This window comes from Phacochoerus africanus, chromosome 4 (assembly GCF_016906955.1).
Source record: "Phacochoerus africanus isolate WHEZ1 chromosome 4, ROS_Pafr_v1, whole genome shotgun sequence".
NCBI classification, from domain to species: domain Eukaryota; kingdom Metazoa; phylum Chordata; class Mammalia; order Artiodactyla; family Suidae; genus Phacochoerus; species Phacochoerus africanus.
In genome coordinates, this window is record NC_062547.1 from 37,752,606 (window position 1) to 37,779,020 (window position 26,415).

The window sequence follows — 26,415 nt, forward strand, 5'->3', positions numbered from 1 at the left end:
ATAATTCAGATATGAGTGAGACTTTAATTTTATATATAAATTATACTAAATAACTAATTTAAATAACTTGTTAACTGTGCGTAGATCAGGTGATACTGAGATATGCAGGACTTTGGTGGTTTGGTATTTTTATTTTTATTTTTACTTTATTTTTCAGGCTGCACCCACAGCATGTGGAAATTCCTAGGCCAAGAATCGAACCTGTGCCACAGCCAGTTACCCAAGCCCCTGTAGTGACAATGCTAGATCCTTAGCCCACTTTACCATAGGGGAATTCTTGGTTTGGTCTTTATTGACTGGTGAACGAGTCTCTTTCTGGATTTTCTTAGATGTTAATCTGATTTTGAAAAGTACATAATTATTATCTATGTTTATGTGTGTCATTCTAAGTATCAAGTTTAAGTCATTTATCTTTTGTTTTTGTCTATATACACACACACACACATATATATATATATATATATATATATATAAATTTTTTTTTTTTTTTTTTGCTCTTTAGGGCCGCACTGGTGGCATATGGAGGTTCCCAGGCTAAGGGTCCATATGAAGCTACAGCTGCCAGCCTACACCACAGCCACAGCAACGCCAGATCCTTAACCCACTGAGCAAGGCCAGGGATCAAACATGCATCGTCATGGATCCTAGTCAGGTTCATTAACTGCTGAGCCACAACAGGAACTCCTCAATCTTTACAACCTTAGGAAGCCTTAGAAGTCACCCACATCTGCTCTAATACACTCATTTAACTTAGCTAAATGTTTGGAAAATTAAGACCCACTGAAAGAGTGGCACAATACTTTACTGTTAGATGTTGAGACTTGGTTTCTAACACATGGTTTAGTTTTATTTTTATACTCAATATCACCTCCATTCATATAACTTCCCTACATGTCAATGAAAATAGAAAACTTAATTTTTTTTAATTTTTTAAGATTTTACTTTTCCCACTATAGTTGATTTACAGTGTTCTGTCAATTTCTACTGTACAGTAAAGTGACCTAGTCATATATAAATGTATATTCTTTTTCTTATATTATCCTCCATCATGTTCCATCACAAGTGACTAGATATAGATCCCTGAGCTATACAGCAGGATCTCATTGCTTATCCATTCCAAAGGCAATAGTTTGCATCTATTAATCCCAGTCTCTCAGTCTATCCCACTCCCTCCCGCTCCCTCCTGGCAACCACAAGTCTGTTCTCCAGGTCCAAGAGTTTCTTTTCTGTGAAAGAGTTCATTTGTGCCCTATATTACAGTCCAGATATGTGATATCATTTAGTATTTATCTTTCTCTTTCTGACTTACTTCACTTAGTATGAGAGTCTCTAGTTCCATCCATGTTGCTGCAAATGGTATTATTTTGGTCTTTTTTTATGGCTGAGTAAATGTGTATATATACCACAATCTTCTTAATGCATTCATCTGTTGATGGACATTTAGGTTGTTTCCATGTCTTGGCTATTGTGAATAGTGCTGCAATGAATATAGTGGTACATGTATCTTTTTCAATGAAAGTTTTGTCTGGATGTATGCACAAAGTGGGATTGCTGGATCATATGGTTGTTCTATATTTAGTTTTCTGAGGTACATCCATACTGTTTCCCATAGTGGTTTTACCAACGTACATACCCGCCAACATTGCAAGAGGGTTCCTTTTCTCCACACCCTCTCTGGCATTTGTTGTTCGTGGACTTATTAATGATGGCTGTTCTGAGAGGCGTGAGGTGGTACCTCATGGTGTTTTTGATTTTCATTTCTCTAATAATTAGTAATGTTTACTAATTTCTTAGTTTTATAAGAAAACTTCATGTGCCTGTTGGCCATCTGTATATCTTCTTTGGAGAAATGTCTATTCAGGTTTTTGCCCATTTTTCAGTTGGGTTGTTGGTTCTTTTGCTGTCAAGTTGTATAAGTAGTTTGTATATTTTAGAGGTTAAGCCCCTGTCAGTTGCATCATTTGAAACTATTTTCTCTGATTCTGTAAATTGTCTTTTTGTTTTTTTGTTTTTTTTTTTGTATTCCTTTGCTGGGCAAAAGCTGGTCAATTTGATTAGGTCCCATTGGTTTATTTTTGCTTTTATTTCTGTTGCCTTGGGAGACTGACCTAAGAAAACATTTGTACAGTTAATGTCAGGGAATGTTCTGCCTATGTTCTCTTCTAGGAATTTGATAGTGTCTTGTCTTACATTTAAGTCTTAAGCCATTCTGAGTTTATTTTTGCGCATGGTGTGAGGGTGTGTTCCAGTTTCATTGATTTACATGTGGTTGCCCAGTTTTCCCAGCATCACTTATGAAAAGACTGTCTTTTTCCCATTTTATATTCTTGCCTCCTTTGTCAAAGATTAATTAACCATTGGTGTCTGGGTTTATTTCTGGGTTCTCTCTTCTATTCCATTGGTCTGTATGTTAAAAATAGATAACTTTAAATAGAAAAACTGACATTTATAACACATTGATAGAAAACAACTTAAAAGTCACTTAGACAAAGCAGAAAAGTTGGAAAATATAATATTTAATTAATGTTAATATTAATATAATTGTTATAGATACATTCATATTCTTATTCAAATTCCACATTCCCTCTCCAGAATATTATAATGGAACCTATAAACTTAAAGAAAATGGATCACAACAGAAATTGTTGATGAGATATAGTACTCTCAAAAATAGAAAAATGTTTATTATTTATTTATATATCTTATTCTGGCCACATGCAGCAACTTGATGTGGGATCTCAGTTCCCAGACCTGGTATTGAACCCAAGCGATAGAAGTGAAAGCACTGAGTCCTAACCACTAGACCACCAGGGCACTCCTGAAAAATGTTTTTTAAATTAAATATTGTATCAACTGATGGAGATTTAATTTTGTTAATTGATACCATGCAAAAAGTTGCATTTTACTCCTTAAAAATGATGTTTGAGGAAAAATTTTCCTTCAGTGTTTAAAAAGTGCCACATAATTTTCAAACTGACAAGTTCCTAATGCATATCAAAATTAAAATCACCACTCCAGTAGATACAACCATATCCTGTGTAATCAAAATGAGAGAGTAGAACTGTCCTGCATCCAAATGACTCATTTCTGTGATTTCTAGATGTGTAAGGCATTATATCGGCAAAACAAATCAAGGTGAACACCTACATCTATGCTTTCCTTATTGAAATGTAAGACTAGACAGGCTGATACAAAATGGTATTTTGCATCAGTTAATGACATATGAAAATCATTAAGGCACATGACCTGCTTCTGCTATATTGCTTGCTTTGGAATTTTTTCAGATATTTGAGGAGAAAGAGTCTTATGAATAGGAATAAAATGTTATATTTTATCCGTAACAATATACCTACTTAAATCTTCAGTGTTTATTTGAATCATGTTGGGGGAAACCACCCACAATCGATTCGTTTTTCTATTAAAAGGTAGCAAGGGGTGTTCTTGTCGTGGCTCAGCAGAAATGAATCTGACTAGTATCCATGAAGATATGGGTGCGATCTCAGGCCTCACTCAGTGGGTTAAGGATCTGGAATTGCCTTGAGCTGTGGTATAGGTCGCAGACACAGCTCAGATCCTGCGTTGCTGTGGCTGTGGCTGGCAGGTCTAACTCCAATTCGACCCCTAGCCTGGGAACTTCCACATGCCACTAGTGTGGACCTAAAAAGCAAAAAAAAAAAAAAAAAAAAAAATTACAAGGAAACCATTTTTTCATATATTAAGTTCCATTTCAAAGTTAACTGATTTTAAAATGGGATATATGATCCTCCAGTGTGACACACTGAGGTCTGTCCAAAAATGTGACCAGAATGCTAAACAGACTCAGAACCACCTATGAAGACCACCTAAAGGAAAAGAGGCAATCACCTTTTTTACCCTGTTTTATTTTTATTTTATATAAAGAGTTCACTACCAAGAAAGATAAATCATTAAGTATTGGGTCTAGGACAAACTTCCCTATATACAGATAAGAAAACAATGTAAGATGTTAAATCACATAAAAATAGGAAACTGAGTTGAGTGAAAGGTACAGGAAATAAGGAAAGAAATCAGCTTCATTCAAATATCTAGATGACCTATGCCTAAGGATTAGGGATAAAAGTTTATTTTAAATATCATATTTTAGGTTGCTCCAAAATGAAAGTGAGCTGCCTTAGTAATCAGTACCTTTTCTCAGTTGTGAAGATATTGAGACAATCTGGAAATCTCCTTTTGATGCTAGTATAGAGAAGACTGACATACCAGGTAGAGAATTGGAAGTGACCTTCCTGACGTCTTCAGCTCGGAGAATCCTTGGTTTACCATCTATAATGAAGTAAACGTTACTGGATACCCTTGAGGCTGTGGAAGATTATGACTAAAGTTTGTTTGAGATGTCTTATTAAATACTGTCATCTTTGTGTTTTATCGGTTTAGCCAATTAGAACTCTCATCTGGTGAATTCCTCTATTTCCTCCCATAGCCCACTGTGAACAAACATGGACATTTCATTAAAAATGTTTCCTACATTTCTTCCTGCCCAAATATTATGTTAATATAGTAAATAGGTGTCAGCTCAGATGCCATCTCTAAGTCATTTTTTTTTGGCCTGCCTAGAGGGTTGTGTAAAATACTACAGAGAAGTCTCGTTTTAAGTCAGAAGAGAAAGTGGAAGCGCTTAATCCCAGGTATATGCTATCTCCGGCATAAAATCACAAATAAATGCGTGATTTTATATCAATGGAATAAACAAAACGACATGTACACTCAATAGTTTAGAAAAATTGTAAAATTGTGTTTATCACACTTTTAACTATCTTACCATAGGACTTGAAGTTTTAAAACAATTTCCTATTTCTTGAGAAAGAATAATTACTGGGTATCTGTAGAAATTCTGCTGATTTCATCAGTTTATAAAGAGCATATCCATCAATTATGTATAGAAATGCCCAGAATGTTACTGCTAGGATACTATTTAATCCCAGACTTTCTTCACAGAATGGTGTGCTTCAACTGCTTCTGCAGTATTTTAAGAAACCATTTATAGGAAGTCTTGAAGTTTAAATGGCAATCTTTTTCTACTAAAAAAAAAAAATCATATAATGAACAGAATAATTTCAAAATTTTTCATATTATTGTTTTAAAAGCCTTATTTTATCTTTAGAAATACATTGTTGAAAACAAATTGCATTGGTTATATTTTTACTGCAAATTGTACCCAGAGTTGCTATTGTGGCTCAGTGGGTTAAGAATCCGACTGGTATCCATGAGGTTGCAGGTTTTATCCCTGGCCTCATGCAGTGGGTTAAAGATCTGGTATTGCCATGAACTGTGGTGTAGGTCGCAGATACAGCTTGGATCCCGTGTTGCTGATGTGGAGTAGGCCTGCAGCTGCAGCTCCAATTCCACCTCTAGCCTGGGAACTTCCAAAAAACCAAACAACCAAAGAAACAAAACTTTAATTCTTACTTCATTTTTTATATTATGTACATAATAATAGAAGCACAAACCAATAACAACTGAGTTTATTTTCTTTTTTAAGAAAACAGGTTAAATTTAATCATGAAGGCTATTTGGGATTTTGTTTTACCATTTTCAAAAAAGAAAAATAGGTTAAATTTTTTCCCCCTGGGGCCAACAGATAACTCAATCAAGTTGGGAAGGAGAATTCTGGTATTAAATCTCTTTTAGTATGCAAACCATGGAGAGCCTATATTCTCTTCACAGCTCATTACAAGGAAACCTTGCTCTGAGAGTAAAGATAGTGCCACAGGAAAGCTAAAAGGTGAAGCATGAAGACCTGCAACTGCAAAGTAGCTAGTATCTGATCCATGCTAGGAAATTCAGTGGTCTGTTCATATTTAGACTTGCTAGTTCTAAGAGAAGTCTAGTGGCTCAGCTAAGAAATAATTTCACTTTATCTCAATATAAAACTATGTTGCAATTTTTAAGTACAGTAATGCTTTTCCTTTTCATTTTTACAAAACTAAAAAAGAAAATTTATTTTCTTTTTTGTCTTGGTATGAAAGTAGCATCTCAATCAAAGATTATTGAACTTGACAAAGTTCAATCTCAGAGAGCAAACTGATTTGACTATACTATACTGGTGAGTTTTTATGTTAAAGAGAAACACCTCTTCTAATATTTGGTTAATTTTCAATTAATTTGTAACCAGAAAACATTATTATGTGATAAAGGGTAGAGAAAAGTGAAATACATCTGTATAATCAATCCACAATATTCCAAATGTATGATCTCCAAGTAAGAAATGTCTGGGAAATAAGCAAAATCACTTAAATGAGGTAAAGATTACATGAACCTCTATTATGTAATGGAAATGTCCATTATGCTACATTCCTCAAGCCCTTGAGAATCTCTTATGCTGCTCATGGTTCTTACCGGACGGCAAATCCAAAGTCCTCACTCATGTTAAAATGCATGAACAAGAGCGTTGGAGTTTTTCCTGCCTAGGTTTATATCCCAGCTCTCACATTTACTAGGCTTTGCTGTCTTTTTGTAGAATGTATAACAACACATGCAAAATGACAACAAAAACAGGGGAAACCTGTAAGTTTCTCTTATACCTTAAAATAATGGAATGAATTGTAATAAAATGTACATATAGGGCCTATCACATTATTTCACAAGTACGGATAGTCAATGAATGCCAACTACTGCAATTATCTGGAGGCTTCATTTCATCAGGTTAAGTAAGAATTAAATTCTACTTTAGTCCTAGAGCTACTATACTTCATTAATCTATTCACTGATCACACAACTAGATTGTTCTCTTGGGATTAGTATATGAAAGGTGATTGTATTTTCATATCATTAGGCACAAAATGAAAGATTCATTGGTCAACCTCCTCATCTTTCAGGAGCAATAAATATAAACTGTCTAGAAAAAAATAATTATTTTTCTTCTCAAAAATGCCTCCAAGCCACATCTTTCAATATTTTCTTACACATATAGTAAAACTCAAAGTGACAATTCACTTTGTTTCTTAACTCTAAATAAAATCTCTATTTTGATTTTTTTTCTATTTTATTTTCTTTCCTTTCCCCCACCCCCAGCCCCTTGTCTTTCTTCTTTTGGTTTATTACAGACCTGGGAAACAAATGCCCTGAACAAGATATCTGTAATATTTCCTCAGCTTGACTAAACTTTAGACAAGCTTCTTTCCCACTTTGGCCCTGATATCCACTTTTTAGAGCATTTTCTTTAGAGAATTTGTAATTGTAAAATTTCTTTTCTACCCATTTGAGATGTAAATCTTTAAAAGAAAAAAAACCTATATTTTTACAACCCCAGAATGTCTTTCTTAAGAACCTGGGGGTCATCTCTTTGAAAATTACCATGATCTCTGGGGGAGGGTTGGAGCCTAACTTCCTTGAGCACTAATTAGCAAACATTGATGGCACAATCATATAGAAAAACATTTGAAAACTCAAGAATAACTCAATGTATTCCACATGGTCTACTGATCAATCTCCTCTAATGTCTTTCAGTACTTCTCTACTAGCTCACTCCAGTAGTTAAGCCCCCTCTTCCTTTATCTCAGTGGACTTGAGTTCAAATGGAGTTCTAGCCTCTCTTCTTTATTGCAGTAGACTTGAATAAAGTCTTCCATGTCTGTTTAGTTTTGAGTAGTTAAGATTTTTGCTTTGACAAAATCAATTTGCTGCTAAGAAACAAAGAGTTACTAATCACAGCACTACATAGTGTTTTTGTCGAGTCAAAGAGCTTAAAATATTTCTGTCATCTCATCATAAGGATTTGATTCTAACTCTATTATTTCTTCTTCAAATATTTTGCAGTTTTAGCTTATCCTTTTAAATCCAGCTGTCTGTAGGATCCAGCAATCCCACTCCTAGGCATATATCCAGAGAAAACTATAATTTGAAAAGATACATGCACCCCAATGTTTACACAGCACTATTTACAATAGTCAAGAAATGGAAGCAACCTAAATGTCCATCAGCATGGGAGTAGATAAAGAAAATGTGGTACATATATAAAATGGAATATTACTCAGCCATTAAAAATGGAATAATGCCATTTGCAGCAATTTGGATAGATTTTGAGATCATCATACTAAGTGACCTAAGTCAAACAGAGAAAGACAAATATCACACGAGATCACTAATATGTGGAAATTAATTTTAAAAAACATATAAAAGAACTTATTTACAAAACAAACAGAATCAAAGATTTTGAAACCAAACTTATGGTTACCAAAGGGGAAATTGGACAGAGAGATGGATTGCAAAGTTAGAATTGGCATATACACACTGCTATATACAAAACTGATCAGTAACAATGACCTACTACATAGCTCAGAGAACTATATCCAGTACTCTGTGATGGTCTATATGGGGAAAGAATCTGAAAAGAATGGATGCATGTATAAGGATATTTGATTCACTTTGTGGTACACCTGAATCTAACACAAGTCTCCTATACTCTGATAAAATGTATGTAAAAATTTTTCAAATGGCTGAGGCAGAACCCAGTGTCTAAAGAGAAATTGCTCAATACAGAATAGAAAAGAAGACACCCTCAAAATTATATAATTATAATTAGCTTTGCCTTCCATGGCCTAATTTATTTATTTTTTCCTTATAGTCGGTTCTTCCTTCTATAATTGAATTTTTGCTTGTTCTAGTATAATTTGTTATTTTGACTCTTTAAAATGGATGAATTCTTTTGGATTTCAAATTATGAACTCAATTAATCATTTTGCCAGATAAGACTGGTTTGACCATGATTCCTTTATTCAAGTTATCAATAAGGATTATGTATGGATGTCTATACTCTGCCAAATATTTTGTAGAAACGATCTCATTTAATTCTTCCAAGGACTCAGTGAAGTATATAATATTATCTCCATTATCCAGATAGGTAAACTGAGGCCCAGGTACAAGAGCCAGCCTTGCAGATGACAGGCTTCCACCACAAGCTATCTTCTAATCAACTTGAGACACTGACTCTCTTCTTCCCTTTTCTCATCTTTCACTATCTAGCCTGTCTCCTTTTGCTTTTTCCTTATTCTATGTTGGAGACTGAGGACACAATCAAGAATTGGGCAGAGACCTTGTTTTCAAGAAATTTATTGGCTCATCCTTCATTTAATCACTGTGCTATGTAGACATTTAATGTTCATCAAATATTTTAAATAAACATAAATTCAATATATGAACCCCTGGCTAACGTAAAGAGAGGATCAGTTTCCCCAATCCATTATTCTGATTGTAACATAATAAAATATTCTCTATTTTTTAATACTATACTCTTCTTTTAGGACGCTAACAAGTCAGATCTCATTTAGAGCTACTTTATTCTGAAATTTGATGCCTTTATTTTATGATTGTAGGGGTATATTTTAGCCTTTAAGTAGTGGAAGATACATTGGAGGATTTTTAGAATTTGGTGGGGAGAATATACATTAGTACAGTTATGCCTGGTGGACAATTTTAAAGATTGCTTTTGGGGGTAACTGACAGCAGGAAAATTAAAAAAGCCAAGTCCACACATGAAAACAAGTCAACCAATTAAACCAAGAAAAATATTTCCTTTTCCAAACAAATAATAAAGAATTAACTTCTTGAGTGAAACTGGAAAAAAATGGCATGAATGAAAGAGCAAAGGGATGTGGTGAATAGAGTTAATCAAGCAGTTAATTTAGTTATTTGCACAGGGGGATTTTTTTTTGAAGTATTAAATATTAGCATTGTAATGAACTTTCTATTTTGAAGTTCCATGATTTCTTAGAAATGTAAATGAAAGGAATATAATGAGGTACAAGAAAGTTAATTATATATCAAATCAGGAGAAATGAATGTCTCCATTGAGGAAAAATCACCTAAAAGCAATAAATAAGTAATATATCACTTAAAGAGGATCTAAGATTTAGTGTTTTGCGTTTTTATTTCCTCTGCTGGCTGGATTTTACTTAAATAGTCTTTTCTAAATCATTAGCACATTTGCTATGGTAATTGCTTTCAAGTCATTGTTTATCTGAAACAATTCAGCTGTTTAAACATCACTTATGCCTTTTTAGAATCTTGTAAAAATAGTCATCTAACTTTATTCATTTATAAGGCATAAAATATCTGATTGTACTCTACTTTTTCACATTTTGCTTTCATTAAAGTTTGCTAAATACAGTTGTAAAATATACATTCTTCTCTGTAATTTTGAAACGAGTAGCAATGTTGCTCAGGAGACTTAAAGGCATAGATTGATTGCAGTTTTGGCAAACTATACCTTATCATTTATGATTCCTGATTGGTTACATTGTTAGAGTGACTAATACAAAGAGATATAAAAACACATGATTCTGTCTATCTTAACATAAGTGAAATGTTAGATTGCTGATTTGTTCTCTCAAATATAACATTAAGGCTAGGGGAAGGAATCCTTGCCTCTCAAATAGTACATAACTTTAATGATTGCAATCTATTGAGTGAAAATTCTCTGCCAAGAATTGTGTTAATCACTTTACATGTTATTTTTCTTTTTAAATTTTCAGCCACACCTGTGAATATGGCGTTCCCAGGCCAACCATCAAATCTGAGCCGCATCTGTGACCTGTGCCATAGCTGCAACAACACTGGATCCTTAACCTACTGTACTGGCCAGGGATTGAAACAGCAATGCCATAGAGACAGTCTGGATCATTAACTCCCTGTGAAAGCAGGAATTCCTATATGGTATATATTTTTTTTAATTTTAAAAGTTTTTCTGCTTTTTAGGGCCATACCTGTGGCATAGGAAAGTTACCAGGTTAGGGGTCCAATCTGGAGCTGCAGCTGCAAGCCTACACCATAGTCACAGCAACACAGGATGCAAGCCACATCTGCCACTTACACAGCAGCTAGTGGCAATGTCAGATCCTTAAACCACTGAGCAAGGTTGGAGATCAAACCCACGTCTTCAATGATACTAGTCGGGTTCTTAACCCACTGAGCCACAACAGAAAATCCCACCTGTATGTTATTTTATTTAATCCTTCCAGCACATCTATTGAGAGTATTAATTTTATTACAATTACTTATATTTTATGAAGAAGAAATGGAATGTTTGGAATGGAATTAAAAACCTATCAATGGTGACATATTGATTAATAATTATACTATTTATTTTAGGAAACTAGACATGAGTCCTCAATTATTAAAAGATTGAGGTAAGACTTCAGCCAATCTAGAGCTATTGTTGCTTAACTGTATCCTTGGATTTAGACATATGAAAACATTTAAATATCCTGTAGTAATACTCAATATACACTGAACATTCCATTATAGTGAGTCATAATATAGGTCAAAAGAGTTTCTTTTTTTTTTACTTTCTTGTAATTGCAAACCTGTAAAGTGTTTATGATTTTTCACACAATACTGTACTAAAAATACCATGTTGAAATTTGAAGGATATGAGAAATATACTCTGCAGGTATAAGAGAATATTGCCTTCATGAGATTGATTAAATCTTATTATTATAGGTGTATTAATTTATTATGATCTCCATTCTCAATTTTTTAGAGATACAAGCCTTTCTTTGTAGAATTAAAGGGGCAAAGTAAAAAAAAAAAAAAAAGGGAGTTCCCGTCGTGGTGTTGTGGTTAACAAATCCGACTAGGAACCATGAGGCTGCAGGTTCGGTCCCTGCCCTTGCTCAGTAGGTTAACGATCCGGCGTTGCCGTGAGCTGTGGTGTAGGTTGCAGACGCGGCTCGGATCCCACGTTGCTGTGGCTCTGGCATAGGCCGGTGGCTACAGCTCCGATTCAACCCCTAGCCTGGGAACCTCCATATGCCGCGGGAGTGGCCCAAAAAATAGCAAAAAATAATAATAATAATAATAAAAATAAAGGGGCAAAGTAATTTTAAGTGCTTCAATTTGTTCCAATTTATATTTTATTTTCTTTCACCTATAAACTCATATATGCACAACTTTACATAAACCGTGAATGATGATGCACTTAAGATCTGAAACATTGAAGTTTATAATTTCTTTCGTAACTGTTCCTTTAAGGCATTCAGAAAATACATTGAGACAGTAAGTAGAAATTAGAAGTTACATGGAAGCAACTCTGAGTAGTTATGCTGTAAGCCACATGGGAAGTCCAAGATTCTGATGAAAGAAAGCAAAGATGACAAAAATAGATGGAAAGGTATACCATGCTCGTGGATTGGAAGAGTTAATATTATCAAAATGACTATACTACCTAAGGCAATCTACAGATTCAATGCAATCCCTATTAAATTATCAAGGAAATTTTTCACAGAACTTGAACAAAATATTTTAAAGTTTGATTGGAAGCACAAAAGACCCAGAATAGCCAAAGACATCCTGAAAAAGAAAAATGGAGCTGGAGGAATCAGGCTCCCAGACTTCAGACTATACTACAAAGCAACAGTCATCAAAACCATATGGTACTGGCACAAAGACAGAAATATAGATCATTGGAACAGGACAGAAAGCCCAGAATTCAACCTACGCACCTACAGCCAACTATCTATGACAAAGGAAGCAAGACTATACAATGGAGAAAGGACAGCTTGTTCAATAAGTGATGCTGGGAAAATTGGACAGCCACATGGAAAAGAATGAAATTAGAACACTCCCTAACACCATACACAAAAATAAACTCCAAATGGATTAAAGACCTAGATATAAGACCAGACACTATAAAACACTTAGAGGAAAACATAGGCCAAACACTCTCTGACATAAACGACAGCAACATCTTCTCAGATCTACCTCTTAGAGTATTGACAATATAAACAAAAATAAACAAAAGGGATTTAATTAAACTTAAAAGTTTCTGCACAGCAAAGGAAACCCTAAACAAAACGAAAAGACAACCCACAGAATGGGACAACATATTTGCAAATGAATCGACTGACAAGAGTTTAATCTCCAAAATCTATAAACACCTTCTACAGCTCCATACCAAAAAAACAAACAAACAAACAAAAAAACAAACCCATCAAAAACTGGGCAGAAGATCTAAACAGACAGTTCTCCAAAGACGAAATACAGATGGCCAAAAAACACATGAAGAGATGTTCAACATCACTCATTATTAGAGAAATGCAAATCAAAACAACTCTGAGGTACCACAATATACCAGCCAGAATGGCCATCATCCAAAAGTCTACAAACAATAAGTGCTAGAGAGGGTATGGAGAGAAAGGAACCCTACTACACTGTTGGTGGGATTGCAAATTGGTGCAACCACTGTGGAAAACAGTATGGAGAGTCCTCAGAAAACTAAACATACAACTAACATTGGATCCACAATCCCACTCCTGGGCATCTATCCAAAGAAAATCATGACTCGCAAAGACACATATACTCTGATGTTCATTGTGGCACCATTTTCAATAGCCAAGAGATAGAAACAACCTAAATATGCATCGACAGAGGAGTGGATCAAGAAGAGGTGGTACATATACACAATGGAATATTACTCAGCTTTTAAAAGAACCATGCAATTTTCAGGATTGTTACTTTGTAGTATAGCCTAAAGTCTGGGAGGCTGATTTCCAGCTCCATTTTTCTTTTTCAGGATGCTTTGGCTATTCTGGGTCTTTTGTGCTTCCAAACAAACTTTAAAATATTTTGTTCAGGTTCTGTGAAGAATGTCCTTGGTAATTTGATAGGGATTTCATTGAATCTGTAGATTGTCTTGGATAGTATAGTCATTTTGATAACATTAACTCTTCCAATCCACAAGCATGGTATATCCTTCCATCTATTTGTGTCATCTTTGATTTCTTTCATCAGTGTCTTATAGGTTTCAGAGTACAGGTCTTTTGTCTCTTTAGGAAGGTTTACTCCTAGGTATTTTATTCTTTTGGATGCAGTGGTAAAGGGGATTGCTTCTCTAATTTCTCTTTCTGATCTTTCATTGTTAGTGTATAGAAATGCCATTGATTTCTGTGTATTAATTTTGTATCCCACGACTTTGCCAAATTCGTGGACGAGATCTAACAGTTTTCTGGTAGAGTCTTTAGGATTCTCTAGGTATAGCATCATGTCATCTGCAAATAGTGATAGTTTTCCTTCTTCCTTTCCAATGTGGATTCCTGTTATTTCTTTTCCTTCTCTGATTGCCATGGCTAGGACTCCCAAAACTATGTTGAAGAGTAGTGGTGAGAATGGACATCCTTGTCTTGTTCCTGATCTCAGTGGGAATTCTTCAGCTTTTCACCATTGAGAATGATGCTCACCGTGGGTTTGTCACATATGGCCTTTATTATGTTGAGGTAGGTTCCCGCTATGCCCACTTTCTGAAGGGTTTTTATCAGAAATGGGTGTTGGATTTTGTCAAAGGCTCTTTCCACATCTCTTGGGAGGATCATATGGTTTTGACACTTCAGTTTGTTAATGTGGTGTATCACAATGATGGATGTGCAGATATTGAAGAACCCTGGGATCAATCCCACTTGATCATGATGTACAATCCTTTTAATGTATTGTTGGATGCGGTTTGCTAGGATTTTGTGGAGGTTTTTTGCATGGATGTTCATCAGTGAAATTGGCCTGTAGTTTTCTTTTTTTGTGGTCTTTGTCTGGTTTTGGTATCAGGGTGATGGTGGCCTCACTGAATGAGTCTGGGAGTATTCCTTCCTCTGCAATTTTCTGGAACAGTTTCAGAAGGAGAGGTGTTAAGCTCTTCTCTAAATGTTTGGTAGAATTTGCCTGTGAAGCCGTCTGGTCCTGGACTTTTGTTTGTTGGAAGTTTTTAAATCACCGTTTCAATTTCAGTTCTTGTGATTGGTCCATTCATCTTTTCTATTTCATCTTGGTTTAGTCTTGGAAGATTGTACTTTTCTAAGAATTTGTCCATTTCTTCTAGGTTTTCCATTTTATTGGCATGTAGTTGCATAGAGTAGTCTCTTATGATCCTTTGTATTTCTGTGATGTCCGTTGTTACTTCTCCTTTTTCATTTCTAATTTTATTGATTTGAGTCCTCTCTCATTTTTTTTCTTGAGAAGGCTGGCTAAGGGTTTATCAATGTTGTTGATCTTTTCGAAGAACCAGCTTTTCTTTCATTGATCTTTTCTATGGTTTTCTTTGTTTCCATTTCATTGATTTCTGCTCTGATCTTTATGATTCTTTCCTTCTACTACCTTTAGGTCTTGTCTGTTCTTCTCTCTCGAGCTGCTTTAGGTGTAACGTTAGGTTGTTTATTTCAGGTTTTTCTTGGTTCCTGACGTGGCCTCATACTGCTATAACCTTTCCTCTTAGAAAGGCTTTTGCTGCATCCCACAGGTTTTGGAGTGCCCGTATCTCTGTTGTCCTTTGCTTCTAGGTATTTTTTTAATTTCCTCTTTGATTTCTGAAGTGATCCATTGGTTGTTTAGTGGCATGTTGTTTGGTCTCCACGTGTTTGTGTTTTTTGCAGATTTTTTTCCTGTTGTTGATTGCCAGTCGTATAACATTGTGGTTGGAAAAGATGCTTGATAGAATTTCAGTGTTCTTAAAGTTACTGAGGTTGGCTTTGTAGGCCAGGATGTGATCAATCGTAGAGAATGTTCCATGTGCACTTGAGAAGAATGTGTATTCTGTTGCTTTTGGATGGAATGTCCTATACATATCTATGAAGTCCATCTGGTCTAATGCTTCATTCAGGGCCTGTGTTTCCTGATTGATTTTCTGTCTGGTTGATCGGTCCATTGCTGTAAGTGGGGTGTTAAAGTCCCCCACTATGATTGTGTTATTGTTGATTTGTCCTTTCAAAGTCGTTAGCGGTTGCCTTATATATTGTGGTGAAGCTATGTAGGGTGTGTAGATATTTAAAATTGTTCCATCTTCTTCTTAGATTGACCCTTTGATCATTATGTAGTGGCCTTCTTTGTCCCTTTTAAATAGTCTTCATTTTAAAGTCTATTTTGTCTGATATGAGTATTGCTGCTCCAGTTTTCTTTTGATCCCCGTTTGCATGAAATATTTTCTTCCACCCTCTCACTTTCAATTTGTATGTGTCCCTAGAAGTGAAGTGGGTCTCTTGAAGACAGCATATATATGGGTCTTGTTTTTGTATCCTTTCAGCCAGTCTGTGTCTTTTGGTTGGGGCGTTTAGTCCATTCACAGTTAAGGTAGTTATTGATATGTATGTTCTCATTGCCATGTTATTAATTGCTTTGGATTTGTTTTTGTTGCTCCTTTTTCTTCCCTTCTTGTTCTCTCCTCTTGTGGTTTCATGACTATCTTTCATGTTGTATTTGAGTTGATTTTTCTTATTTGTTTGTGTATCAGTTGTAGATTTTTGACTTGCAGTTATTCTGAAGTTTTGAGATAAGAGTCTGTACGTATATTAGATTGTTTTAAGTAGTTGTTCTCCTAATTGCAAGTTCATCTCCAGTGTCCTGCATTTGTACCCACCTCTTCTCGTGATTTCTGATTTGGGTGGCATAATTGTGCATGGATGATTTCGTATCTTCACTGTATATATATATACCTTTGCTGGTGAGCCTTATCATTTGCGGAATTTTGGTTTCCTGTTGCTTTTCTTTTCTTTTCTGCCTAGAGAAGTTCCTTTAGTATTTGTTGTAAGGCTGGTTTAGTGTTGCTGAATTCTCTCAGCTTTTGCTTATCTGTGAAGGTTTCAATTTCTCTTTCAAATCTGAAGGAGAGTCTTGCTGGTTAAAGTGATCTTGGTTGGAGATTTTTTCCTTCCATCACGTTAAGTATATCATGCCACTCCCTTCTGGCCTGCAGAGTTTCTGCTGAAAAATCTGCCCATTACCTCACTGGGGTTCCCTTGTATGTGACTTGTTTCTTTTCCCTAGCTGCTTTCAAAACTTCCTCTTTGTCTTTAATTTTGGTCAGTTGAATAACATGTGTCTCCGGGTGTTCCTCCTTGGGTTTATTTTATATGGTACTCGTTGTGCTTCCTGGATTTGAGTGAGTGGTTCCTTTCCCATGGGAGGCAAGTTTTCGGCTATTATCTCTTGGAATAGTTTTTCTGTCCCCTTCTCTCTCTCTTCTCCTTCTGGCACCCCTATAATACAGATGTTGGTGCGTTTAACGTTGTCCCAGAGTTCTCTGAGACTCTCTTCAATTGTTATCAATCTTTTTTCTGTTCTGCATACGTAATTTCTACTAATCTGTCCCCCGCCTTGCTTATTTGTTCTTCTGCCTCCTGTATTCTGCTGTTAGCTGCTTCTAGTGAATTTTTTATTTCCATTGTTGTATTTTGCATCTCTTCTTGTTTAAGTTTGATATCTTGTATCTCTTTGGTCAGTGTTTCCTGGAAGCTATCTGTCTTTGCCTCCAGTTTATTTCCAATGTCTTGCATCATCTTCAGCATCAACAGTCTAAAGTCTTTTTCCTGGAGGCTAAGAATCTCCTCACTGCTTGGCTGATAGCTGATTTTCCTGGGTTTTTCCCTTCCCCCTCATCTGAGTTATAGTTCTCTGTCTTTTCATTTTTATAGGTGTTTGGTGTGGTGACCTCTTTACAGATACTAGAGTTGTAGCCTCTCTTCCTTCTGGTGTCTGCCCCCCCTTGTGGCTGAAGTCGGTATGGGAGTTTGCTGTGGGCTTCCTGATGGGAGGGGCTGATGCCTGCCCACTGGTAGGTGGAGCTGATTCTAATCCCTCTGGTGGGTGGGCCTTAGTCTCTGGATGGGATGAGAGGCAGCTGTGTGCCTGAGGGGTCTTTAGGTAGCCTGTTGACTGAGGGGCAGGGCTGTGATCCCACCTGGGTTGTTGTTTGCCCTGGAGCTTCTCAGCCTGACTGATGGGTGGGGCCAGGTTTTCCCAGAATGGCCACCTCCAGAGAAAGGCATGCTGCTGCATATTCCCTAGAGCTTTGCTTCCAATGTCCTTCCCTCCCAACAAGCCACATCCACCCCTGTTTTCCCAGGATGTCCTCCAAGAACTGCAGTCAGGTTTGACCCAGATTCCTATGGAGACTTTGCTTTGCCCTGGGACCCAGTGTATGTGAAAATCTGTGTGTGCCTTTTAGGAATGGGGTCTCTGTTTCCCCCAGTCCGTGGAGCTCCTGTGCACAAGCCCCACTGGGCTTCAATGCCAGATGCTCCAGGGGCTCTTTCTCCCAGTGCCAGATCCCCACACGTTAGAGTTTGATGTGGGGCTCAGAACTCTCACACCTGTAGGGGAGTCTCTGTGACCCAGTTAGTTTCCAGTCTGTGGGGCTTCCCACCTGGGAGGTATGGGGTTGTTTATATTGTGAAATTGCCCCTCCTACCTCTTGCTGTGGCCTCCTCTTTTTCTTCTGGAGTAGGATATCTTTTTTAAGGTTTCTGGTCCATTTGGGTGAAGAGTGCTCAGGCTTTAGTTGTGAATTTTGTTGTGTTTTAGGAGAGAAGTTGAGCTCCAGTCCTTCTATTCCACCATCTTAATCCCATCTCCCTGCAAATGTTCTTTATTTAATGTTTTAGTGAGGTCCCTTAATTGGAGTACAAAATCTGTCAGCTAAAGTTCTTTCTGATCATTCAGGTCACAAAAGCTCTATGTAAATGAAATTGTAGTTAAACTTCTGGAGTCTCCCAGTTGAAAAAAAATATAATCCTTTTTAAAATTAAAAAGAAAAAAAATCCTAGTAGTTGGAAGAAGGTTAAATGTGATAAACATCTGATTAATTATTAATGCTTGGCACTGCTGGCAGATCTACAGAATTTTATAAACTTTTCTATTGATTTTCATACCAGATTGTATAATTTTATTTTATATATTGTTGTCAAAAAATGCTTGTTAGGAAAATGTTGCTTTGACACATGAATGTAACTCTGTAACTACCTTCCTAATGAAGCTATAGAACATTTCTAATTCTTTCTTTATATCTTATGAATGTGTTTTCTTAACCAATAGTCATATTAGGCAAATTTTTCTTAATCCCACAGGAGTAAAAATAATGTATAAATAAGGTTGAGAGTTCCTGTTGTGGCTCAGTGGCAGACAAGTATCCATGAGATGCAAATTCGATCCCTGGCCTCACTCAGTGGGTTGAGGATCCAGCATTGCTACAAGCTGTAGCATAGATTGCATATGTGGCTTGGATCTGACATTGCTATGGCTGTGGCACAGGCCAGCAGCTTTAGCTCTGATTTGACCCCTAGCCTGGGAACTTCCTTATGCCAGAAGTAAAACCCTAAAAAAAAGCAAAACAAAACAAAACAAAAACCTCAATAAATAAATCTAGGCTGGATGACTCAATGAAATTGTATTGATGATTGATGTAGGGGTTGGGAGAAAAGATTTCTCTGTAGGCTAATCATATGTGGACAGTCCTCAGATTTGACCTAATGGGAAGGGGAAATAATAGCATGAAGAACAGGACTATTTAGGCTTTCATGGAAACTTCTGCAGCTAAATCTTGCCCATCATCCTCTTTTCTTGATTAATCTCCTTAGTGTCTGATGCAATAAGGTGAAACTTTGAGTTGGCCTCATTAAGAGTTGCCTAACCATTCTTACACTGTATTACCGGCATAAATCTGTTACTAACATGTGTCACTGTTAAACAACAAATAACACCTTAATCATTTGATTACCCCAATAGAGTTAGTTAACTTTCATCACCTCCATGGTCACCATTTTTTTTTAACTGTGATAGTAGAGATGCTCTTCCTACAAATACAGATTCATGTATAGAAATATATGTATGTTTATTCACCAGTTAGGTTTTTTTCCCCCAAATAAGGTGTTAGGTCTTTTTTTGTCTTTTTTATAATTTTTTTTTCCTATTATAGCTGGTTTAAAGTGTTCTGCCAATTTCCTACTGTACAGCATGGTGACCCAGTTACACATACATGTATACATTCTTTTTTCTTACATTATCATGCTCAATCATAAGTGACTAGATGTAGTTCTCAGTGCTACACAGCAGGATATCATTGCTAATCCATTCCAAAAGCAATAGTTTGCATCTATTAACTCCAAGCTCCCAATCCATCCCACTCCCTCCCCCTCCCCCTAGGCAACCACAAGTCTATTCTACAAGTCCATAATTTTCTTTTCTATGGAAAGGTTCATTTGTGCCGTATATTAGATTCCAGATATAAGGGGTATCATATGTTATTTGTCTTTCTCTTTCTGACTTACTTCACTCAGAATGAGAGTCTCTAGTTCCATCCATGTTGCTGCAAATGGTATTATTTTGTTCTTTTTTATGACTGAGTAGTATTCCATTGTGTATATATACCGTATCTGCCTAATCCAGTCATCTGTCGATGAACACTTGGGTTGTTTCCATGTCTTAGCTATTGTGAATAGTGTTGCAATGAACATGAGGATGCATGTGTATTTTTCTTTTTTTTTGTCTTTTTGTTGTTGTTGCTGTTATTGTTGTTGTTGCTATTTCTTGGGCCGCTCCCGCAGCATATGGAGGTTCCCAGGCTAGGGGTTGAATCGGAGCTGTAGCCACCGGCCTATGCCAGAGCCACAGCAACGTGGGATCCGAGCCGCGTCTGCAACCTACACCACAGCTCACAGCAACGCCGGATCGTTAATCCACTGAGCAAGGGCAGGGACCGAACCCGCAACCTCATGGTTCCTAGTCGGATTCGTTAACCACTGCACCACGACGGGAACTCCGCATGTGTATTTTTCAAGGAAAGTTTTGTCACCAATTAGTTTTAATTGCTTATTTTCAACTGAGAAATAGGTAGTTAATTTTTACTGAACTTTTTAATGGGACTTTGGTTTCTGATGACTCTAGTGTCATATTTACCTTGTGATAGATAAAATTTACTGGTTACCAATTGCTTCATATTTGGAAAAGTTCTCATTGCTGTCTGTCTCATTAAAAAGTGTCATTTAAAAGATACTCAGTCACACAATTAAATCTTATATGTATCATTTTTTCCTCCAAATCTATGCTTCATTAATGTAGGACTGCAAGTAGAGAGGAATCAGGAAATACATTATAACATATATGCCTTCTAAAATCAATCACATGGTATATATTTTTCCAAGAATAAGTTAGGGTTTTAACTACCCTCTTTCAACATGGATTGGAGATATAAGGTTCAGTTGCGACCTTCCCTTTTCAAACATATCTGAAATACATGAAATAATGATATTTACTATTTATTGACATGTATATGTACCAGAGAACTACTTTATCTTTATGTACATGTACTAGAAAACTATATTATTGTTAATTATTATACCAATTCCACAAAGCAGGTCAGCTTACATCTATTTTCAGATGAGGAAGCTGAGGTGGATAAAAATATTTAAATACCTTATAAAGATTTCACACTTAGTGAGAGGCAAGAGGCACACTTCAGGATCATATCAGCCCATTCCAAAGGTCATGATTTTTCACACCCAATCGCTGTTGCCTTTCTGGGATTTATATCTACTTCTCTAAACATAGAAAGCCCAGACATCTAAGCTATGTTTGCTGTTTCTGTGTAGTCCCTCTGACAGATAGAGCCAAACACTCATGAATAATGACATACTTACCTTCAAAATACATCAAGAATAACCTTAAGAGTCAGCATGGTTCAAGTGTTGGCTCTGCCTCTTTATTGCCTCATGATGATGGACAAGATTTGGAAGACCAAAGCCTTAAATTTTTCCATACACAGATATGACAAATAAGATTAAATGAGTCTATAAAAATAAAGATCATGGTAGGTGATAAAAGCTAGACCCACCTCCCTCTTCTGACACTTCTTTGACTGCCTCATATCCTCCGCCTCCTATGGGTATTTTGTAGGTACAAAAAAGAGCTGCAACATGTTCCCTTCTGTGGCATTGAGGAAGTCACAAAATGCCAGTATGTCTGTTTTGGCCTCTGTAAAACCAAGATAACAATAATTGACAACTGCACACCATACTGTAAAAACAAATACAATAACATTCACAAGGCAGGCTAAACTCAGTGGAAGATGGGAGCCACATGCAATAAAAGTAATGGCAGCAATAGCATATTAAACTTCTCTATCCAAGAAATTCACCAAAGAGATTTGGACACCTGTTTCTCAGGACATACAGCCCTTTAATGAAAACAAACACCTGCCAGTATTCATTAAAGTACAGATCAGCAAAAGATGAGTACATTTTAATATACCTGTTGCATCCTATATAGATTAACAAAGAAGCATTGGGAAAATGAACTGTATGATAATGATGGTGACAAGATATGAGAAATGCAAAACAAACAAAACCATCTAACCTCCATGGCCCATTCTGTGCAGTTACCCTTTAGCTGACAGCACGTTTTACTCTAAATTTTATTGGCTTTACCATAAGCAAACATTAACTATCTTAATTGGGAGATCGTGCCAGCATCTTTAGATGCCACTTTGTCCAGCAATGGGTGATCTTAATATACCATGCCACAAGTTTGTTGGTATTACATTCAATCAGATCTCCTCTTTTCATGGTGCTTGATTATTCAAAATTGGGCAACATTTCCTGCTTGATTTGAGATTATATTTTTCAACATCTTCCCAGAGGAGTACTATCAGAAAAAAAAAAGTTTTTAAATGAAATTGTTTGCCTAAAATGATGCATGAAAAATCATGAGACATACTGATTACAGGCAACAGTTTTTATACTATTTAGTTTTACAAATGTCTTAGCTTTCATTGCTTGACATGGCTGTCTACAGTATAAGTGACCAGAAATATACCAGGAAGCCTTTCTCCTAGCCCCACTTAGTGTTCCTGCCAGGTTTTCTGAATGCTAAACTGTTATCAAAGACATATTTACAGCACAGCCTGTGTGGTACAACTGAAGCAATGGGAATGTGCTGGGAGACTTTTGTCGGGATGTCACTTTCTGGATTGAAAGAGACCTTAATACATGTAACCTTCTAAATATGCTGGCTGTGAAACTATTACCTGGAGTGAGGAGAGGTAGGAAAATATTTCTTTTAAAAGTTGGAGCCACATAATAAGAGTTAGAAAAAAAGGGACTAAAATTGGAGAGAAAAGAGGCCAGTCTTTCAGGAGATGCTTGCTTCCTTTTAGAATAGAATCTCTTACAAACACATCAGTCATCCATCAATGTCAAACAATGCCCATTGTTCAATGTCTTTTAGGCTCAATGAGCCTCTTTTTTCCCCCAGAAAGATGACATGGATTTCAAACACTACATTTTGTCTTTAGAGTCTGCTTTTCTTGATTAGGAAAATTTATGACAAGTGAAAATGAAAGGTAATAGTAAAAGGTAGAACCCTATTTATGTGCCTTGGCATATGAAGGATTTTAAAGGGATATCTCATTTTCAATTAATCTTAAAGGGCAGGGGTGATGCTTTTCCAATAAGAGTCTTGGCTTCTCTCAAGCTTCCCATCCTTCCATCAGGGAGCTATGAGGGTAATCCTCCAAGAGTATATCTGGCTCCCAGTTGTTTTCCCAATAAGTATATTTGAAGCCTTCTTTCCAGTACCCCCAATATTTTACAGCTTCATTTCACTGCTTTGTTAAGCTTAACTAACATTTCAGCCTAAATGATGTACTAACTTTCCTCTGCATTTCTAAAGTCTGTCCTATTTCTCTTACATGTGTGGGTACAAGTCTGCCATGTTTTCCCCTCATGCCAAGTGTTTTAACCAACATGACTCACCCAAAAGATGTCACTCTTTCACCCTTGGAAAAAGAAGTGACATGAAGCATATAGAAGAGTGGAAGTTAGCTTTTATTATTTCACATATCATGGAAGTTACTAGTGCACTGACAGAAGTATTAATGCTGGCAAGAGGGATGGTTACTCCCATATTGTCCGTAACAATGAGATAAATAGGCGACATTTATTTACAGTTCATGATTTATGCATTCAGACATTTATTGCAACCTAGAATATGCCAGGAACTGTACAAGGTGTCAAGACAAAAGAATAAGCCTGCTCCTGTCCTCAGATTTCTCACAGTCTGTGTGGAACATGCAAGTAAATAGATAATGGCGATTATTGTCACTGTGATACAATAAATTTATAAACCACTGTACTGACTATCTGACTCAGTTTAGCTACATCAGTGCAATATAACAAATAATTTCAAAGTTTCTGTGCATAATAAAAGCTTAATTTTAATTACATAATAATGTAATAAGGGTTGGATTCTCCTCAGGCAGTGACTCCAAGACTTAAGCACATGGCCTTGAATGATCACCACGTAAAAGGGAAGAGAGATTGATTGTGGACAAGATGTTTTACAGCCATATCTGCCAATTCCAATGGCCTGATTTCAGCTTCAAGGAAGGCTGGGGATTATAGTCTTATTTTATTCCAGTGACTATGAAATGTGCCAGTTTTTAACCTTTGGAAAAATAATAGCTAGACCTTAATCTAAGTCCTGAAGGAAAGTTTAGCACAAAGTCAGATGTGAGTTGAGTATTCTTATCAGAGGACAGAGCATGTACTGAGTCACAAGGGCATGCAGGATGGGACATTATATTAAAAATGTTCCTTATTCCAATTTAAACTGACCTCCTTTCTGTACTGGTTTAAAAAACAACTGTAAGAAGAAAGGAAGTCTTCACTTTTATAGTAAGGAGTCACAACAACTTACAATGCATTTCCTTTTTCCACTAAATAAAGTAAAAATGAGAGTTCCTGTCATGGCTCAGCGGTAACGAACCCTACTGGTAACCATGAGGACGTGGGTTCAATCCCTGGCCTTGTTCAGTGGGTTAAGGATCTGGAGTTGCTGTGAGCTGAAATCTAGGTCATAGATGTGGCTTGGATCCTGTGTTGCTGTGGCTGTAGTGTAGGCCAACAGCTACAACTCCAATTCAACTCCTCGCCTGGGAACTTTCATATGCCGGAGGTGCTGCGGCCTTGGAAAGATAGATAGATAGATAGATAGATAGATAGATAGATAGATAGATAGATAGATAGATAGACAGACAGACAGACAGACAGACAGACAGATACATACATACATACATACATACTTACATACATACATAAAGTAAAAATCACTTATTATTATTTAGGGGTGTCACTTGTACAGTGTTAGACCAAATTCACTTCCAAATATTTTAAAGAAACATTGGCACTTAATTCTAAATTGTGTGGTTCTTTCAGGTTTTCAGATGATAGGCTCTTTCAAGAAGATGCCAGTTTCTCAACATAACTTCCAAGATGAGCAGATGGTTTCCCAGATACCTTGGTATGTACACACTTCCTAAAGTAAGCAGTGCATTTAGTTACTGGTTTACAGCCTTATCTTCTTTGGCAAGAATTACCTGGAATAAAGATGTTGACATAAATGGTTTTAGTTCTGAGGTCTGATAGTTAAGCAATGAGAATTCAGGTAGTCTCAAGTATCAAAAAACAATTCTATAGGGGGAACTGCTGTGTAAATTAAAATTTAACAAATAAAAGTCAGTTTATTTTCTTTCCTACTAATAAGTATATATAATAACACTGAGTAGGCACTCCTCCAGCACTCCATGTCTTAAGGAACTTGCAATTGCTACTTTGTGTTAATGAGGAATATGTTATTTACTCTACTAGGGTTTGAGGTCATTGGAGGCAAGAACTCCAATGCATCAGTTTATTCCAAATTGTGGCCAACACACTGATCTTATATGAAGTAGTTACAATCAAGGTATTTTGATGAGTCCTAGGAATATAATGCTGGGAATATAGGAGTTGTCCTTATGTTTTGACTTTAGAGGCAAATAATATGCATACAGTATTGGTATTACAAAATAAAATAGAAAAAAAAAGGAGGGAAACTAACAGTAACAACAAAATATCCTTTGCCATATCTTCCAAAAATATGCATTTTTTTCACATACTGAGTTATAAAGTATAAATTATTTGATAACATTTTGCTTTCAACTGTAGTCTCCCATAAGCTAATCTTGAGATAGGAAGTTGGGTGCACAGAGTATGTATAGAAGAGGAAGCAATTACCAGTAGGAAAATGGAAGTGAGATAGGAATGAAAAGCAGGCAATAAAGGTATATTATTATGCTAGCATCACAAAGAATTTAAAATTCTACATTTTGCTTTTGAAAAAATGTTAGAAATTAGAGCATGAGATAGCCTCAACGGTTCAAGTAAAGTTCCGGTTATGATATTAATACAAGTTTAATTTTTTAGGCAAAATTGAAAAAGTCACTTGATTTAGGAAGTTCCCTTTTTGATTCTGCTCTGGCATGATTCAGATTAATGTCTACATTATAAACATTTTAAAACTCAGTTTGCATTTGACCATATCAGATATGTTCAATATTACCTGGGATAGAATGTCAGTCTTACTGTCATTTATCAGAACATAGTGTGAGAAATTTGGAGCAGAGAATAGTCATGTTTATTTTATGAATGCCAAATTTGAATCCACACTTTATGATGATCAGCAATAAAAAATGTTCAATAGTAAGCTTTTACCACTATTGTATAAAGTGTGAGAAACTTTCGAACCCTAGTTTTATCACTTGCGAATGGCTTCCACTCTTGTATAAAAGTGTGATGACTTTTTTTTTAGCAGTATCTA